General features: G+C 40.4%; 1 pseudogene; it reads right to left on the minus strand.

Annotated features, from left to right (window-relative positions):
- LOC142912215 (28S ribosomal RNA) overlaps positions 1-5,000 on the minus strand; it is a 10,638-nt pseudogene that overhangs the window by 2,225 nt on the left and 3,413 nt on the right.

Raw genomic sequence — 5,000 nt, forward strand, 5'->3', positions numbered from 1 at the left:
ACCGGATTCTCGAACTGATGTACTCCAAAAAATAAAGAATTAAAATAACAAAGTCTAATCTATATAAGTAATGTTGAATAAAGCTTATTTTTAATCTTCTTTGAAGGCAGAAAATAGTAAGGTAAAAATAAAGTCCTCTCTATGCTCTGAAGTAACATATAAAAAAAAACTAGCAATAAAAAAAATACCAAGTCTTCGTCTTGGAAAATAACAAAATCTAAAAGAAAAATCTTCTTTGTGGAAAATAGTAAAATAAAAAAACCAAGTCTTCACCTTGGAAAATAACAAAATCTAATCTAAAACATCTTAAATAAAGCTTGTCTGTAGTCTTCTTTGTAGGCAGAAAAAAGTACGTTACAGGACTCTCAAACTGATGTATTCCAAAAATAAAGAATTAAAATAACAAAGTCTAATCTATATAAGCGCTCTTGAATAAAGCAGTGTAAAAAAAAAAATAGCAATATAAAAAAAACCAAGTCTTCGTCTTGGAAAATAACAAAATCTAAAAGAAAAGAAAAGTCTTCTTTGTGGAAAATAGTAAAATAAAAAAACCAAGACTTCACCTTGGAAAATAACAAAATCTAATCTAAAACATCTTAAATAAACTTATTTGTAATCTTCTTTGTAGGCAGAAAATAGTAAGTTACAGGACTCTCGAACTGATGTAGTCCAAAAATAAAGAATTAAAATAACAAAGACCAATCTATATAAGTGCTCTTGAATAGGCTTCGTGTAAAAAAAATAGCAATAAAAAAATACCAAGTCTTCGTCTTGGAAAATAACAAAATCTAAAAGAAAAGTCTTCTTTGTGGAAAATAGTAAAATAAAAAAACCAAGACTTCACCTTGGAAAATAACAAAATCTAATCTAAAACATCTTAAATAAAGCTGGTTTGTAGTCTTCTCTCGAATTGATGTAGTGCAAAAATAAAGAATTAAAATAACAAAGTCTAATCTATATAAGTGCTCTTGAATAAAGCTTCCTGTAAAAAAATAGCAAAAAAATACCAAGTCTTCGTCTTGGAAAATAACAAAATCTAAAAGAAAAGAAAAGTCTTCTTTGTGGAAAATAGTAAAATAAAAAAACCAAGACTTCACCTTGGAAAATAACAAAATCTAATCTAAAACATCTTAAATAAAGCTTATTTGTAATCTTCTTTGTAGGCGGAAAATAGTAAGTTACAGGACTCTCGAACTGATGTAGTCCAAAAATAAAGAATTAAAATAACAAAGTCTAATCTATATAAGTGCTCTTGAATAAGTTTCGTGTAAAAAAATGGCAATATAATAAAAATACCAAGTCTTCGTCTTGGAAAATAACAAAATCTAAAAGAAAGGTCTTCTTTATGGAAAATAGTAAAATAAGAATACCAAGACTTCACCTTGGAAAATAACAAAACCATCTTGAAAAAGCTTATTTTTAATCTTCTTTGTAGGCAGAAAATAGTAAGGCGAAAATAAAGTCCCCTCTAAGCTCTAAAGTAACAAATACGACGTGTTAAAAAAAAAAAAAAAACTAACAATAAAAAAAAGAACCAAGACTTCGTCTTGGAAAATAACAATCTAAATTGTGGAAAATAGTAAAATGAAATAAAAACCGACTTCACCTTCGAAAATAACAAAATCAATCTAAAACAAATGACATCTTAAAACAAAACTATTATTTGTTTCGGAGGTTGTCTATGACTGTTCATAGACCGCATAATTTCCACAGAACATTCTCAGAATATCAAGAGAGAAAAGCAGCGTTCTGCGGGAAATCATCTTGGCCAGTGATGTCGTTCTGGGTTTGGTCAGGCCCAGGGAGGTAAGTACCTCGTTATTCTCAAGGGGCCACTTTCCTCTTGCCCCAACCGGGAATCCAAAGAATGTGACCTTGCTAGCCTTCGTCAGCACTTTGACTTGATCACCAAGAGGGGTATAGTACGAAACTTTGTGCGAGGCAGCATCTGACAAGGTATTCTTTGAAAGCTCAAAACGGACGGTGACATCGATCACAACCGCCTCCTCATCTTTTGCAAACACGAGGTCAGGCTTTCTCATCTCTCCCGTCTCGGATATGAACCGTGGCTCTTTGTATACAGACCAGCCCAATCTAGCCGCTTCGTCTGCCAGAATGTTACTGATCTTGTTATGTCGCGCAATTCTTGCTTTCTGTACTGCAGGACATTGACCGAGAATGTGCGAAAGGGACTCGAGTCTGGCAGAGCATTTCCTGCAGGAACGTAAGGCCCCATCTCTGCCTCTGTTCAAGCTTTCTCTTGTTGGGTAAATATTTGCCCTTAGTTGTAGTGCTGCGATAAAGAAGCATTGTTTAAAGCCGCACCATGGCCTCAACCAAGCATTACTGATTCTATCATGCGCAAAGTTTACAATGCCCCTTCCTTGAACCGGCTTTTCGCACCATCTCTGAAATTCATGCTCCCTCCAATCGCAGGGTCTCGGATATACAGGTTCTTTTGACACCGAGTCCCTGAGAACGAATGTTGGGATTGCATCACTGTCACCCCCTGCTCGTACCCACAAATTACGGTATTCTTCCTCCATACCCTGCGAGGACACAATATTACGGGTGATAGCATCGGACGAGTTTGCTATACGTTGCAGCCTTCTAACTTGAACCGAAGGGATTGTTTTTTCCAGTTTCAAGATGGCAAGGCCTCCGTCTCGGGCTCTGGCATATAACAGTCCATCACAAGTTGAAGCGGGAAGGTGGAGCCATCCTTTTACCGCCTTTCTAATCTCTTGGTCCAACCCACGGAGAGTTGATTGCTTGCAGTCCGAGTGGTCTGCAGGATATAACAATCTGGGTAGGGCATAGGCATTGAGTAGTTCAACCTTCTGAGTTGGCTTCAGAGGCGCCTCATCGATTTTCGAGATCCATGTCTTTAGCTGACAATGTAGATCAGGCTGTATAGTGCCAGTCCAAGGGCCAATTTTCAGACCAAGGTATTTCGTTGATTCATCAGGTTGGATCATATGGACATCTTTATTTTTGATAGTCCATGGGTCGCAGTTGTTCACCGTATATGAATCTTTGGTTGGGCTTATCATGAAGCCCTGGCACTTTCTGGCCTGAACCTCCAATCCCGATAGCCCACAAAATGATTCCAAGATCGCTAGATTTTCGGCCATACCAACCCAAGATTCGCTCACCAACACCAAATCATCAGCAAACGCAAGAGCTGTCACGTGGTCGGTATCAATGGAGTACCCAACTCCGTGTGACTCTAGGGTGCATATCAAAGGGTCCATGGCAAGATTGAAGAGCAGGGGTGACATGGGGTCACCCTGTTTGACACCAACACGTATGCTAATTTCTCGAGTCGACTCGCCATTGCTTTTGAACGAGGTCGTACACCGATCGTAGGCGTTCTGGATGATGCCCACCACGTGTTCATCTACTTTCTTGTGCCTTAACACCCATAAAATATGAGCATGCGAAACCGAGTCAAAAGCTTTCGCTATGTCGATAAACATGACAGCCAACGGCCTGTGCAATTTCTTAGCATGTCTCATAAGGTCCTGTAGCACCTTAAGATTTTCAGAGCAGCCAGATGCCGCTATAAAACCACGCTGCCTTGGGTTTAAGGGACAAGCACGAGCAAGACGTGCAGTCATTATTCTGGAAAATAATCTCAGAATCATTGAACCGATCGTTATTGGTCTCCAGTTCCCCAATTCTTTCAGCTTTTCATCGTCCATAACCTTAGGAATAAGAATCGTCCTATTCTTTTTCAACTCTTTGGGAATAATTCCTGTAATCATCCATGCATTAAATAGGGCTGTCAGTGTCCGACCCTCGGGGTCGGCAGCACAGATTGCAGCCCTTGTTAGGCCATCTGGCCCAGCTGCTGACGTTGGTTTAATGGCCCGTATGGCAGTCTGAACTTCCTCCACCGAAATTAGGGGCTCAAAGTATTCGTTATTTGCAACACCTGATGACTTAAATTGGCCCAGGCCATTGAATGGCAACACCTTCTCCCATTTTTCGCAGTAAAAACGATATACATCTGCGTTCGGGATTCGGCATTCATGACGTTCAGTGCCATCCAGGACTAAGGACGCAAGAAGAGAGCGGTTCTTAAAGAAGAGCTTCTGGTGCTTCATGAAGCTTCCTCGTTTTTCCGCTCTCTTCTTCATCCAAGATCGTGTGGGTAATATCCTGGGTTTAATAATGTCGTTCTCGGGTTTTGAACGTTTTCCTTTGTTTTTCACCAATCTCATCGGACAAAGCATCAATGCTGTGGCAGTTTCTACGAGGGCATCATGTTGGCCCTCGCCGTTAAGCCAAGCCTTTATTGCCTCCATTGCAGGCTTTTCCAGGGTCCCAGAATTCTCATTCGTAAGCCGCTCAGCTGCTTGAGCGAGTATGGATGAAGTCCCCGTTGTTACATTTGGTGGGGGAGACAATGTCTCAAGAGGCCTAGAAGAAAAATGTAAGCTGTCTGACATGGGGGCCCCTGTCTTTTTACTTAGGTCCCGTCTCTTGTCAGAGACTTGCTTGTTGGTCTTAGTCCCAAGCGCTTCAGCAATGATCTTATTGATATTCTTTTTCCCCTGAAACTGCAACTCTAGAAGGGCCAGCTGTTCTACTTCCTTCAAAGACCAGCAGCTACGGTGTACCCCTCTCTGCGAGGTACCCTTTATACCATCTTTAATCCTTTCCTCATTACGGGTGACTGGGTGAGCATGCCTCTTGTGCTGCGAAAGGCCACTTAGAGTCGCAAAGCGTGCCTGGCAACATTCACAGACCATTGGTAAGCTTTCCTCAGTTAACTTTATTCCCCCACATTTGGGGGCATGACAGGCAATCGATCGGTGGTTTGAGTTGGTTTTGTCACATTTAGCGCACTTAAACACCAGAGGAATGTCTCTGTGTTTGATGTTAAAATGTGCAACAAGTTCGGATGCTTTGCCCATGTGTTGTTTACAGATAACGCATATATACTCCAGACTAGGCAGTACAACCGTGATAGTTCCCTTGGTGTCAATGGGAAA

Source organism: Petromyzon marinus, unplaced genomic scaffold, assembly GCF_048934315.1.
Source record: "Petromyzon marinus isolate PM22_M1 ecotype Great Lakes invasive population unplaced genomic scaffold, UKy_Petmar_22M1.pri1.0 PM_G_Scaffold_193, whole genome shotgun sequence".
NCBI lineage: Eukaryota > Metazoa > Chordata > Hyperoartia > Petromyzontiformes > Petromyzontidae > Petromyzon > Petromyzon marinus.